The following is a 14,527-nucleotide window of genomic DNA, read 5'->3' as shown; positions in this document are numbered from 1 at the left end:
CAGATGTTGTAATTGTCAAATAAGAATTGTAAATTATCTACTATAACTAATCTTAATGAAATAAAAGAAAACATGCTTGTAATGAATAAACAGAAAATAGCATCAGAAATATAGAAAATATAAAAATTACAACTCAATAATAAAAGAAATATCTCAGTAAAAATAAACAAAAGCTTTGAATAGTCACTTTATGAAAGAAGATATTTGAATGACAAATACACATATTAAAAGATGCTTATATCAGTAGTTATCTTAAATGCAAATTTAAACTACATTGAACTACTACTTCACATCCACTAGAATGGCTAACATTATAAAGACTGACTATACCAAATGTTGGAGAAGATTTGAGGCATGTAGAACTTTCAGATACCGTAAAATGTTACAATCACTTGGAAAAAGTTTGGTATTATCTTATAAACTTAAATGTACACCCAACTTTTGACCTATTAATTACTCTCCTAAGTATTTACTTATATCAGTTTTCCACCCATAATGCACAAATATTGAAAGTAATCTAAATATCCAGCACCAGAATCTAAATATCCAGAATGGATAAAATGTGATGAATACCACCCAGCGTGAATAAGCATAAACTACTGATAAACTCAACAATATGGATAACCTCAAAAGCATTTTGCTAGGTGAAATGAGCTAGATGCAAAGGACTAAACAATGTATAATTTCATTTATATGAAGTTCAAGAACAAGCAAAACTAAACTGGTGAAATCAGAAGAGCAGTTACATTTGGGGTTGGGATTTGATAGAAATGGGCATCAAGAAACTCACTGGGCTGTATCTCAGTTGGTTTGGTGGTTACGTGCCTCTGTGCACTTGTCATAATTCTTCAAACTCCACTCCTAATATTGATTCTTTAATCTTGCTTGAAAATTATACCTAATTTTTTTTTAAAAGTCTTCATCCTCACATAAATACTTGACTAGCATGCTGTCTCCGTCCTATGCCTGCCTGATTGTCACATCTAATCAACAACTTCTGGAAATCATCCTTTTCTCTTCTTCTGCTCTGCTGCCTCATATATTCAGGCTATTGTTTTCTGTCAGAAGGTTTATTAAAATATTTTCAAATTAAAATCGTTGTCTGCAACTTAGTTGAACTGATTTTTTAAAAATCCAAAACTGCTCACAGCACATTATTACTTAAAATCCTCCAGTGACCGTCAATGGATGTTAAGATGAATCTCAAATCTCTGTCTGTGTCTTCATGGGTCTTTATGGCCTGGGCCCTGCATACAACTTCAGTCTCTTCTTTCGTGATTTACCCACCAGAACATTTGATCCCAGATATTAGAAATGTTTTCAGTCTAATTTCAACCTCTTCTCTTGATTCTAGTTCTTCATATGTGCTTTTCCTTTGACATGAAGCAATCCTATTTTCCTCTTACTTGACTAAATTCCTACTCAATCATCTGGTTTCAGCTTAATTAACCTTTTGTTCTAGGAAGCTTTCCCTAACCACATATTCTGTTAAGGGCATAAGTGCTACCATAATATCCTACTCTTCTCACACTATATTTAATTACTTGTTTATTTGTCCATTTTTCTTTCTAGACTCTAAACATGTGATCTGAGGGATCATATCTGTCTTATTTACAGTAACATCCACAGCATCTACAACAATTCCTGGTCCATGGTCAGGTCTCAATAAATATTTGATTATTACTAAGTCATTGAATAATTGAATGAGTAAAAGAATGACGAATGAAATAAAGAATGAGTGAATGCTATATTCTTAGGCTTTTTAAAAGAGGAACTCTATATAAAATAGCCATTTAAAGAATAGTCGGATACCATTCAAAATTGTAGTCAAACTTGCATCTGTAAAAGTCTCATTGCTGCTTAAGTTTGCCACCATTTGTGTTAGTTGTTTCTAAAAACCTCTTAGGTTTTAGGGCAAGACAGTCTTGTAACAATTTCTGCTAATGATTTCTGGCGTACTGAACAACTATGTTGTGAGAAGTTTAAAACTAGTTCTGTTCCTGTATAAATAGGACATAAGTTCTCCTGTGACAATACCTGCTAAGTAGTTAAAAATAAAAATAAACCTTTTATAAGTCAACGTCCCAAGGGAAACTCAGAGGAAGCAACATAGTTAATACCCTTTTACAAACCATGTTTTCCCCCCCAAAGCCCCAGTAGATTAAAACAAAATTCCTAGTAGAAAATTTGGGATGCGATTCATGGCACCTTTCAGGTAACACAAGTACAAATATCTAATGATAGTTACGTAAATTATTTCATATAATTTTATTGCCATGTTGTGATCTCTCTTTATTTGTTAAACCCTCAGCCTTTCCCCAGCTGAAGCCTGGTAAACCCATCAGATATAAAAACATTTGAGTGATAAAACTTTTAAATAATGATTTTTGTTTTGCCATCTGCAATGTTTTCAGTTTATTTTTTTTTAGTACTAGTTTATAATGCTATTAGCCAGCATTCACCAAGTGGTTATTATATATCAGGCGATGTTCAGTTACTGATTTACTGACAGATTTTGTTTCGCCTTATTGAAAAATCAATTATGAAAATGAATGGTGGAGATATGTCTATAAAATATTATTGGGAAAATAATATATTATTAAAAGGCTTACTGAGTATAATTCTGATTATTTAAAATTACTGTGCATGTGTGTGCACATGTAAAAGAGCCTAGGCAGATTCCTCACCAAAATGTTGACAATGATTATGTTTGCATCATGTGATTTGAGGTGATTCTTACTTGAAAAAATTATTTGCGGTGTTTTAAAAAGGCATTCTATGATAAGCACATATTGTTTTAATTTTCAATAAACACCTCTCCCTCCCTACACACATATTCACTTTGAAGAGATATATTAGATTTTTTATCACATTTATAATCTTCCCTCTATTTTCATGTCCATAAACATAACCTCTTATTTCAAACTTTATAGATTCAGGGTTTTTTTCTGTATCTTCTACTGTCTGCACCTTAATATTTTACCAGAATCAGAGTAGGTGGAAATGGCTCACTGAAAGATAAGTGAATCATTTTATATGGAGTAAATTGTAATTGTGTCTTGGCTCATATCTCTTCTTAGTTCACAGCTAAACAAATTAGTTTAGTTTTAAAATATATTGAATTAAGATGTTCCACGATAGACTAAGAATATTATCACTAATCACATTTCTTTACTCTTGAAAGTTGGAATGTACTTAAGAAATTATTTAAAAAGAATAATTTCACACCAACTACACCAAAAACTAAGTGTTTTCTGGACAAGAATTTCCCAGTGTTCAGATAGACGATATAAAATCATTCCATCCAAAGTCTACTCAACAATTTATGAAGCTGCAACTTGAGACTGCAGCTTGCAGCTAGCGTATTCTAGTAGGCTCGACAAAATCTGTGAACTTCAAAATCAGACATTCTACTAGAGCCATATAGAGACTTTCTATTGCTTATACTCACACTTAAAATTTTATAGGTTTCGAGTTCCCACTTCTCTAGGCTTTGGGGAAATTTTAGATATCATTTTGAGAAAATATCTGGAACTTATTCCCACAGTCTATCTTCTCGCAAGAGTGTGAGGGCGCTATACCTTCAATAATGTAATATTGACACAGTTACTTAATGAAATGTTATCTAAAGCAAGGGGACTCTCTGTTTAACCATTTAAATAATTTTTGCCCTTTAGACATTGACAAGAGAGCTTCATCCTTTATTGACTCTTCCAATTTTTGTCAAACAAATTTTTGAAGCAAGCGTTTCTCGAGAAACATCCAGAAAATGTGCTATTTCTACTATCAGTAAATAATTGTGATCACTTTCTCGTGAAAAAGCCTCTTCTATAAATAAATCACTTGGAAGTAATTCCCTACTTCAGATGGGGAACCTTAGTGAATATGATCCAGTGAAGAACAAGTCCTAGCTTCAGATGACAAGAGCGAATAAAAAACATTAAGTCCATTGTGGTTATTTTCTTGATTCTTTGAGACCTGGTTCTATTCCTTAAATTTGTGTTTTGAATTAGCAACAGATGCTGAAGACCAAGAGGTATTGTGTCTCATCTTCTATCCATAGTCAATATATCTTGTCTTAAACTAAGAATGGTCTAAGAGAATATCTCGTCTTTCAACTAAGGGTGGGAAATGAAGGGAGATGTTGGGGTGGCACTACTCATGTTCCTTATTTATAACACTCCAATGAATAGGCCTCCCTCTTTTTGAAGATCTGGAATTACTATTTTTACATTGGTAGTTATGTAAAAATTTTTACATAAAATTTTTAACACAACAGTGGGTTCTAGAAGATTGTGATAATTTTTTTTTTTACTCCACCCTTTATTCTTTGTAGCAACATGGAGAGCTTCTTCAGAAATGTCTACTGACAGGAAGAAAAGTTTTCTCTGACTTTTATCAAGGATCAAATGAACAGAAAACCTTTTCTTTTTCATTATATATAAATATTTAATACTTCTTAAATAAATTGTTATTCTTCCTAAAAGGAATAAGATAGGGAGGAATGGTAAATTACTTTTACAATTTGGGGCAAGAAAATGTGTCTTTCTTGACAATATTTCTCCAAATTGCCCTAAGGATTACAATATGCATCCTTTAGTAATGATAGTATACCAGGAATTTATATTAAATCATTGCATATATATATATATGCATAAATATAGATATATAAAGAGCCTTAATACAGTATAGCGCCCTTTATATCTCTCCTATTCTTTCTTCTATTTTGTCATAAATTTTACTTACCTATGTTCTAAATATCACATACTTTGTTATTATTTGAAATTAAATAGTCAATTTACTTTTAAAGAATTTAAGAAAAGATACAAAAATATCCTTTTGTATCTATTTACATGTTTACCATTTCTAATGTTCATCTTCCTTCCTTGGAAGTCATTTACCTTGAGTCTAAGAACTTTATTTAGCGATATTTTAGTGCAAATTTGCTGTGACAAGTTCTATTAGCTTTCGTTTACATGAAAATATCTTTTTCTGCCTTACATTTTTAATGATATTTTTCCTGGTGTAGATTGTTTTCTTTCTGAATTTCTGTAGTATTATTCCATTGTCCTCTGATTTCACCATTTCCAAAGAGAAGTAAGCAATAGTTTTCCTGCAATTCCACTGTATATAATTTTTCTTTTTCCTCTGGCTGCTTTCAGAATTTTTCTCTGGTTATCAGCAATTTGACCATGAAATGCCTAGGTGCATTTCCCTCTTTATTTTTGCTGTTTTGGATTCACTGATTGTCCTGCAACTATAGGTTGCTCTTTTTAATCAAATTTGGAAGATTTTCAGCCAATATTTCTGCAAATATTTTTTTCTATGTCTCTCTTTCCCTTCTGGGACTCTGATTACGTGTATGTTATGCTATTTGATACTGTCATATTGGCTGTTGGAGCTCTATTCATATTTCTCAGTCAGTTTTCTCTCTGTAGGTTAGTTTGGATAATTTCTATTGACTTGTTTTCATGTTTACTGATCCATTCTTCTGTTTTGTGCAATCTGTTGTTAATCATAAGCAATAAATTTTTGATTTCAGATATTGTGTTTTTTCAGCTTTACATTTTCCATTTGTTTCTTCTTTACAGTTGTAGAGCTCTTCTGAAATTTTCCATCGTTTTGCTAATTTACCCATATTTTTCTATAATTCTTTTAATGTATTCATAATAATTATATTAAAATCCTGACTGCTAATTCCAATATCTGGGTCATACGTGGGTTTGTTTCTTCACATATTTGGGATTTTCTTTTTTTAGTAGTTGACATTATATATTGTAGAGAGTCAAGAATCTGTTACTCTCTTCTGAAAAGTGCTAAATTTTGTACAAGCATAAAGTTAAATTACATGCAGTTTACCTGATCTTTGAGAGGATTATTTTTAGGCTTTCTTAGAGCGGTAAATTTTGTTCCTTTCTTCAAGTCTTATGGCAAACCCCTTAGTCTTTGGATGCAGTCTTTACTCCTAAGGTGTGACCCTTATGTTGTCAATGGAGACTCTGAGATGTTTACTAATTTCCTCTAAATGGCGAGATTCACATTCCAATCCTATCTCCCCAGCAGTGGACAGCTACTCATATCTCAGTACAACTCTTTCAGGCTTCCAGGTCTTGCTTTCTCTGAATGGATTCATTGATGTCTTATTCTGTGCATGTAGAGCTGAGGGGTCAATGATTTGAGAGGGGTTCATATGCAGAGTCTCTCTGGTTCTCTCCTTTCTGGGATTCTCCCCTCACATTCTATCCACTGCTAGATCCATTAATCTTATTGTCTGACTCCTTAAACCAATAAGACAGTAGCTTTTTTTCTTAAGTTCTGTCAACAGTATGCCATGTGGACTTGAGAGTTCCCTCAGCAGAAAACCACATATATGGAGATGTTACCCAGAATGGTTCTATTCTTTTGGGGTTAAACTTCCTCCAGTTTGTGCTTGTTTTTGTTACTCATCAGTTACTTTAAGTATTTATATTTTATATTTTGTTCATAGCTTATAATTGTTTGCAGCAAATCAGTTAGTCCATTATAAGTTTTTCCATCATTGCTAGAAGCTAGAGGCTTCCATCACTTTTATTTGCTTGATTTTCAAATTAGTAGTGAACTAAGAGGTCTTTGAAACATTTCACTAAAATTCATTTGCATGCAATTTATCTCTTAATTATGTGAATGTTGGTACAACAAATGAATAAGAACCTCAGAAATTAGATATGTTGTTAGTTTAAAGTATATTAGTCATTATGCAACGAGCATACTAAAGTTTACACAAACAGATACTTGGAAGATGGCAATCAGGCATCTCAAGTCATCTTTATACAAGTATTTACTGAAGTTGCTAATATGTTTTCTAATATCTATTGATGTCACTCTTGCATTTTAGCTCTATAATAGTTTATATTAATTTGCTTACTTAAAACATCATTAAATGTCTTGGGAAAGGACCTCTATATTTATTCAACATAAATAATTATCCCTAAAGACATCTCACATTCATAAAAAACTCTATACTTTGCAAACAAAAGTCACATATGTTTACTAGCTTTAATTTTCTTAATCACCCCCTGAAGTAGCATGTCAGGGTTTCCATTTTATTGACTACAAGATTAGAATCTTAAAAGGATTATGGTGACTTTCCAAATAAAACTCCAATAGCAGGTGAAGGAGCCAGGTCCTGGACACACATATTCTCCCTCCCAGTAAAACTTTGTTTCCACTAATTCATAGCAATCTCCTTAATTGGGTCCCATCTAATTCTGGTTTGGATCTCAATACCCTTCTTGGTACAAAAATACTTTGTATTCTTCTTGATATAATGCAGAGTAACACAGTATATTTGATGGTTACTTTGAGTTTGAGACTGGTTAACTTGATGAGAAAATAAATTTCGGAAGAGGTTAGGTAGCATATAGAGATCACATAGATTGACATAGCTCAGATTAGAATTTGGGTATCCTAACTACTAAATGTTCCATTGCTTCACACCTGGTATAGTTAACAAGATGCATTCTGGCTCATTGTTTTCTATTATCCATGTTTATATTTTTAAATCTTGATCAACTTCAAGCTTAATATAAACAATTAATTTGCACTTGAGCAGGGAATATTTTGTAGGAAAAAAATCAATAAGTGCAATTTTTGAAGTAAATGTTAGACTAAAATTTGTCTCTCTTAGCCTCCAATGTTTATATCAGGCCTGAGGACAAATTTTAAGAATTTACTTGCAAATAGCTTTTTACCTCTGCAACCTAGAACTAGTTTGGTTTATCCTCTGGAAAAAAATGGAAGATGAACATCATTTAGTTTTTTTAGCTATAAGTTCCATTTATTTAACCCTCCTTTTAAATTAAATTATTTTTTTTTTAACTTCTATACTATGTCTCTTCTATCCTACAGTTGCACCCTTACTTTGATTGTTGGATGTCCTGTGCAGAAAGTGAAGCTGCTTCTGAAAAGCTCTTGCCTTGCTAATACACTGAAGGCATATGAGTGTAGACAGGGAGCTCCTTGAAGAACTTATATGTGATTCTTGTTACTAGGAAACCATATCCCTAGATTAAATATCTCTTTCATACAGCCTCTGCTCAATATGGACATATACAGATACGTTATACATATATATGTATATGCATATCCAAAACTTTGCACATACATAAAAATCAAGTTAAAGTAGAAAATGTCCTTATAGAGATATGATTTTTACAAATCTAATTGTACTGAAATGCAGGTCACTTTTGAGATGTCAAACAAGCATATGCTTGATCCTAGGTCTTATGTTCTTGACCTTAGAAATATACAGAATGGCAATTTAAAGAATAAAACAAGCTAAATTTGAAATCTTTCCAGTTTCTGTTTCTCTGTATTAAAAATATGTGTGGAGGGCATTTGGTTAAATCATTAGAGCTGAATTTAGATGAATTACAGGATTTATAAATTTGCTTTCTCTTGAGAGAGTAAGAAAGACATATATATATATATATATATATATATATCGATGTAGTTAGTTTCTTGGGACTTAAAGAGTGTTATAGACCATTCAGTCAAATTTTACTTCTATTACTACATTTTTTGATAAAAGTACAGAAAGCTACCTTTTGCAAATTGTTACAATGATGAAGTGCATCCACCCAAGTACTATTGTTCAGAAAACTTCCCCTTAGCAGGACATTGCCTAAAATTAAGTTTGATATAGAGTAATATAAAAAGGAGAATCATTTTGACCCAGTGGCCAGAATGACCACTAAGCTTCTTGGGACAGTAAGAAAGCTCCACTATTGGGAGCTATCTTACAGAGCAAGATGATTACTAGCTCAATTATATTTGAAGGAGCATATTAGACTGGTGGCAATGTTTAACCCTTCCAGATTTGTAGGTCAGGTTGTACACACTCTCCCAGATCTGAAGGAGATTAAGAGACTTCATCATAGTATCTTTCTGAGTTATAAAGGCTTCACATGGTATCACATACCTATCTATGCCTTCAGCTATTTGCACGCACGGATTCGTATGCACGCATACAAACACACACACACACACACACACACACACATACACGTGCTCACACATTTAACTAGATATGCCAAGTCTTGGGTAGTTGATCTAGAAAAATCAGGTCTGTCAAAGTCAGTACGCAGTTGATACAGACTGGTAAGCAAAACACAAACTGTTGTGGGATATGGAAATCTGTGTCCACTATACAAATATTTCTGTGGCCTTGTAAGGAAATTAAAGGGAAGAATTTTAGTGAAAAAGTGTGGCATTATGAATTTAGGAAGTATGAGTAGTTGAGGAAGTTCAGATAGAATTAAGGACAGAATAGCGAGGAGAGAGGCTGCTTAAGGAGGGCTGAAAAGCACAGAACTGTGAAGTTTCCAATTTGGAAAATATTTAAGCAATCACAACTCTCAGATTTAATAAATGTTCGTATTGTAGACCAGAGATTGATTGCCCAAGCTCTTAAGATGTAATGACAGAACCACAACTGTAGCTTCACTCTCTGATTCCTAGTCTTGAATTTTTCTTGTTATATTGTGCTGTATTCATACATACATGAATTCCCCATAGGCTCTCATGCAACTGCATTTTTTTACTCCCGTTACTGGGAAGCAAAATAACCCTTTTTGATTGAGGGTCTAGTCATATACAAATAAAAACATCCAAATCCAGAGACAAAGGACTTTCCTCAAGAGAATGGATGGACTTTGAGGGATCCTGGGAACAGAACCTCTGGCCATAAAATTATGAGATTAAACACACACGTCTACAACATTATGTGATTTTGGTCAAAAATAAAAAGCTAAATAATTGAAAATTTAAAATTTTTCGGTCATGTAATATATCTCAAATGCTCATTTTTCCTTTTCAGGTTAAGATGCAAATTAAAGGAATCAAGACATTGGCAAAATGACAAGAGCAAATCATCTAAGACTAAGACATCTTTTAGGCATTTCTGAAGTTTTCTTAAGCATAAATGATCTAATTGGACTAAATGTGGCAAAACTGCAGAAATAAACTTTATATATATATTCTATATATATATAAAACCAGGCAAGAATGTAGTTATCTTGTCTTTGGTTGGCTTCAACAGACACTGCTTCTGCATTAATCATGGGTGACTCGTGAGGGTTGAAAAGGTTATTCCTTTTTGGAAAACCCTATCTTTACCAAATATTGATCAGAAAGAAATTTATTTGGCTCAAATGACCATTTTAGCACTTTGAAATTAAAAAAAAAAAAAACACTTATAGTAAGATAGGCCATTATGTGTTTGCCCTTTTTGAAACTATTTTTTTCTTGTGATATAAATTAAATATGACACAAAATTGAGAAGCAAGAGAAAAGATCGATAACTTCAACTAAATAAAAATTGCACAACATAAAAACCACCATGAATGAAGGAAAAAAGACAAATTTTCAGAAAAATCGGAGAAAATATTTCCAGCATGTTTTACATATTAAGGTGTTATATCCCTAATATAAGAAGGATGCTTAAAAAAACAAGCATAAAAGATCAAAAACTTATTAGAAAAGTGAGCAAATGACATTAATAAAGATTTCTCCCAGAAAGTATACAAATGGCCTTTGAACTTACAAAAATATACTCAACTTCACTCAGAATAAGAGAAACACTAAATAAAATTACCACATGATACCTTCGCTCATCTATCAGATTGGCAAAAATTCAAGAGTTTGACAATACACTGTTGCTGAAGTTGTGTGGCAACAGGTACCTTCATATATTAATCATGGAATAAAAAAACATAAAACCATTGTGAAAAAGAATTTTCCAATAGCTAAAAAATAATTACACATTAAATTACTCTTTAGCCCAGTAATCTCACTTTTAGAGATTTACCCCTAAAATACATCTCCAAGAAAACAAAACAACGCAAATGTTCACAGAGATATTTATTGCAGCAATATTTCTAATAGCAAATTATTTGAAACAAAATTCTCATTTATAGAAAATTGGTTGAATAACCTATGTAAATCCACACAAATGGACAACTAAGCAGATGTAGTAAAAATGAGGATGATTTCTGTGAATTATACTGTGTTATTTCCAGGATATAGTTCAAAGTGGAGAAAACAAGGTGGGAAAAATATATTTACTACAGTATCTTTTGTTTAAGAGTGAAAGGGGAATAAAGTATTCATTTATACATTTTTTAACTGCTATTTAAAAAAAAAAAGAATTACAGGGCAATCCCGGTGGCGTAGTGGTTGAGTTTGTGTGCTCCTCTTCAGCGGCCCAGGGTTCGCAGGTTCAAATCCCTGGCTTGGACTGCTTGTCAAGCCGTGCTGTGGCGACGTCCCACACATAAAGTAGAGGAAGATGAGCATGGACGTTAGCCCAGGGCCAGTCTTCCTCAGCAAAAAGAGGAGAATTGGCAAGAGATGTTAGCTCAGGGCTAATCTTCCTCCCAAAAAGAGAAAAAGAAATACAGCAAGGAACAGCTAGATACTAAAGAAAACAGCTACACAGGAGTGATGAGAATTGAGCAGAAAGGAAAATGTTGAGCGTGAGACTCTTCTAACGATACGTTTTTACTGTAGAACTATGTAAATAATTTACTGTAAACTATGTAAATAATTCACATATTTAAAATAAATTAAATAAAAAAGGATACAAAAGAAGCAAACACCAACATGCAAAACAAATGGAAACAAAGGAATGTAGCACTATAATACTGATAACATAATCATACAGAAGGATTAATCCACTTAATCAGAAGTAGAATTAACACATTTTTGAACATAGCTCTCTGATGGTACACTCTCGGTGAGTTATGCTCTAAAGACAAAATTAAACAACAGCAAAAACTGAGGGAAAACATTACGTAGTAGGTTTGATATTTGTAGTGGTAGGAATGAAGCAATTCCAGAAGTGTCTGTGTGTATTTTAAGATTGAGCAAATGAAGGAACATATTGATACTATTGGGGCCTAGGTTCTCACAGTGGGAGAAGTGAGACACAAATACAGAATAGGAAAGGAGAGAAAGAACTTTGTGGAGTGGGATTAGTATTAGAGGTATCAGTATAGCCTCTTGACAAAAAAAAATTTCTATGTCTATCTGTCTAGTTAGCTAGCTAGCTAGATCGTATTGCTAGCTAATGCATAGCATGCTAACTTCCTATGCATTTCTTAACAGTGTCCATTGACAGGACCTAGAATTCCAGTAGCTTTCCAGTGCCCAGATCTTGTTTTTTCTATATTATTTCCCACTAAAAGAAACCAGGCTTCTTAGAGAAGTGACTAAGAGTGGAACAGGGACAAGTTTGAAACATGCCAGACAAAAAGTAAAGAAACACTCCAAAACAGACGGAGATGTGGAAAGGACGCAGAAGCTAGCTTAAAGGGGTGTTCACTGGCCAATTTAGCACAATTGAATATCAAAATGAATAACGACATAAATGGTTTCATAGTACATTGAATAAAAAAGAATCCATGAGTTTATATAGATAAATAAAAAATAAAAAAACTTTAAAGGAGTAGAAAAGGGAAAATTGTTCTTTACAGAAGGATGCCAGCCTATAAATATAGAAGGATTGATGGAATTATGACATCATCATCATAGTCATAATTGATTCAGGCAAGAATCATCAATGGATTCTAAAACTATTACAAGAAAGATTGCTGTGAAACAGGATTTTTACACAGTCTCAAAATGTTACTTCACATGCTACTTATGGATTTCAAAGAGGAAAACATCCTTAAGAATGACAAAATCTTGCAGATTCCTCCTTGACCAAGGAATCAAATTTGGTATCACCAATAATAGGACACACTGACTTATAAGCCGCCCAATGTGATGTGTTGAGAAGGAGGCAATGTCACCCATACAACATTTCTGACAAAATGAATTTGATCAGGAGGAAATAATCTGAAAATTAAAATTGAAAGACATTCTGCAAAACAATTGTCCCAGGTGTTAAAAATGTCAATGTTCGAAAATATTACCAAAAAAACCCCAGAAGAAATGGTCTACATTGTGCACAACTAAAGAGCTGTAACAACTAAATGCAATGCGTGATCCCTGATTGGATCATAGATTGAAAAAAAGAAAAAGAAAAAAAGTAGGCATAATTGGGTCAAGAGGAAAAATTTAAATATGGACTTGTTTTCAACTTCAGCAGCAAGAAGTTTGCATAAATTGCAATGCTGTAAATGAACTATCTAAGAAGTAAAATTACTCAGGAAAGTGGTCTAATTGGAGATTATTGATAACAGAACACATTTTATATAAAACTCATTATGAGAACATAATTAGTGATTGTGCTAAAATGAAAGTAAAAAATAGATTTTATGAATTGAATATGTGATAACATAAAGAACAATAAGTATTCACTGTGGAAGGCCAAAAAAATACAAAGAATAAAATTAAAACCGCCATCAATCCCTTTCCCATGAGAACTCTTCCTAATATTTCAGTGTATGTTGTTCCAATCTCTTTTGTATGTTTATTGTTTTTTTTAGTTTGGCTTCTTCTTTGTGCACTACTTTTTGCCTAACACTATGCAATTTCCAAATATCATTGAGTATTACGCTATAACTTTGTTTTTACAAACAGAATAGTATCTTGTGATATGGATCTACATCTATATGATTTAAATTATTTTCTAGGTTGGTTTAGCAAGACCATTCTAAGCTTCGGTTCACTTTTTCAGGAGATACATTTTTCTCTAGGTTCTAGTGTGTATGTTTGCAAATAAAAAGGAGCTCCAGTTAGACAAAATAATTTAAAACCCAGGAATAGTCTATTTATGAAATATAGGAAGCCAGAAGCCATATCACACTAACAATCTCACATTTGACTTGCTTTTCTTTGTAAAATATTAAGAGTCGGGTGCTCATTAGCTGAAGACATACAGCATCAAATGGAGATGCTGCTTGAAATAACAAGAATGTTAGTGCTGGAATTTTCTTTGCTACTATCTGTGCTTCTTCTGTTAAAAGAAATAGAGAAGGTTTTTAATCTAGATGTTAGAGGCATAGCTTAGGAACCGCACAAGAACTGGCAAAGACAATCTCTCAGGCTCAGTTTTGGACTGGACTTAGGCACAAAACATCCCCCTCTCCAGTGGGGTGCTCTGACGGGCGCCTCTCTCACACCTCTGGTACCTTCTCATTGCAGCTTGTTTCCTTGCTCCTGAAATGAGATTCTATGCCCTCACACCCCATCCATGAAGTGCTCATACACTCCCACACTTCCTGCTGAGCTGAGCTGCTTCTCATTGTGGAGGAATGTTTATTTCCTCAACGACTAGATAAACACAATTTCTTTGAAATCTTATATGCAAACTTATACACTAACCAATCCAAATCCTGATCTATAATTCACCAAAAACCCCCACCCTTTTGAAAATATTCGCTAAACACAATGAAGTAAGAACTTACCTTTACTATATATGTAACACATTTACTTTGAAAATTTGGACATTAAAACCCATTTCTTTCTGGACGTGTATGAAAACAATATGCTCTCTTTGCATGTTATAGAAAACTCAGAGCGGGGCTTCCTGTTTGTGTTCAGG

At 33.1% G+C, this 14,527-nt stretch overlaps 1 long non-coding RNA gene across 3 annotated transcripts in view; it reads left to right on the top strand.

The window, feature by feature from the left end:
• The window catches only part of LOC147916285 (uncharacterized), a 108,043-nt gene that overhangs the window by 73,150 nt on the left and 20,366 nt on the right, over positions 1-14,527 (top strand). The window contains exon 4 of one of the 3 annotated variants that reach the window (XR_015553209.1): positions 9,857-13,533. The exons of the other annotated variants lie outside the window; for them this stretch is intronic. This is a non-coding gene — a long non-coding RNA (uncharacterized LOC147916285). Of the gene's footprint in view, positions 1-9,856; positions 13,534-14,527 lie in introns of those variants that run through there. 3 annotated transcript variants of the gene reach the window in all.

Source organism: Ceratotherium simum, chromosome 9, assembly GCF_057802395.1.
Source record: "Ceratotherium simum simum isolate JZ-2026a chromosome 9, ASM5780239v1, whole genome shotgun sequence".
NCBI lineage: Eukaryota > Metazoa > Chordata > Mammalia > Perissodactyla > Rhinocerotidae > Ceratotherium > Ceratotherium simum.
Note: the sequence above shows the minus strand (reverse complement) of the source record. Positions and strands in the feature narration are given on the sequence as shown.